A 733-nucleotide genomic window follows, 5' to 3' on the forward strand; every position below is an offset into this window, starting at 1 on the left:
TTTTTTAAAATTATTAAAACGCCAGATAGTAAATCCAAAAAAATTGAACTAACCGCGTTTAAATATAATCATGTCAGATAGTAATCCAAATATAACATTACCTTCAAGAGTTACAGTCCCGAAACCAAGATAGTTTTACGTCAGTGGTTGGCTAAACTGCAGGTCGAAACAGCTTTTGAACAACAGCTGCGGTGTCCGAGTGGTTAAGGAGATGGACTTGAAATCCATTGGGCTCTGCCCGCACAGGTTCGAATCCTGTCCGCAGCGAAGAGAAAGAGAGAGTTTTTTTTTTTTTTTTTACTAACATGCATCAATTGGTTATAACAATATGAACTGAAGGTATGTTAAGAGATGATATTATATGATAATATCATTAGATATGTCAGAAATGAGAAGGGCCGTGGGTGTCATATAGTGCCCTGCTGGGACGTGACTAGTGCCAGCGACAGTTTAAAATTGGCACTCACTGTTATGCGTGCCAGCTCGGGCCGTAGAAAATGTATTTGTCTTATATTAACTAGCTCTCTCGAAACTTTTTCTTCTCATCATCACTATAAAAAAAAATGTTTATTTATTTATTTATTTATTTATAACATCCATTAAACTCAAGTGAGGTTATTGATTTTTGGCAGAGCATAGACAAAGTTATCAAGGAAGTGATTGATACATATACATCCCTGCATCCGTATCTCTCTCTCTATCTGTCTGCTTATATATCTATCTATATGTATAT

General features: G+C 35.7%; 1 non-coding gene across 1 annotated transcript; it reads left to right on the forward strand.

Moving 5' to 3' along the window:
* Positions 1–185: 185 nt before the first annotated feature.
* Positions 186–267, forward strand: Trnas-uga. The gene has a single exon. It is a non-coding gene; the product is annotated as a tRNA-Ser (tRNA).
* Positions 268–733: the final 466 nt, after the last annotated feature.

This window comes from Penaeus monodon, chromosome 16, assembly GCF_015228065.2.
Source record: "Penaeus monodon isolate SGIC_2016 chromosome 16, NSTDA_Pmon_1, whole genome shotgun sequence".
In the NCBI taxonomy this organism is placed as follows: Eukaryota; Metazoa; Arthropoda; class Malacostraca; order Decapoda; family Penaeidae; genus Penaeus; species Penaeus monodon.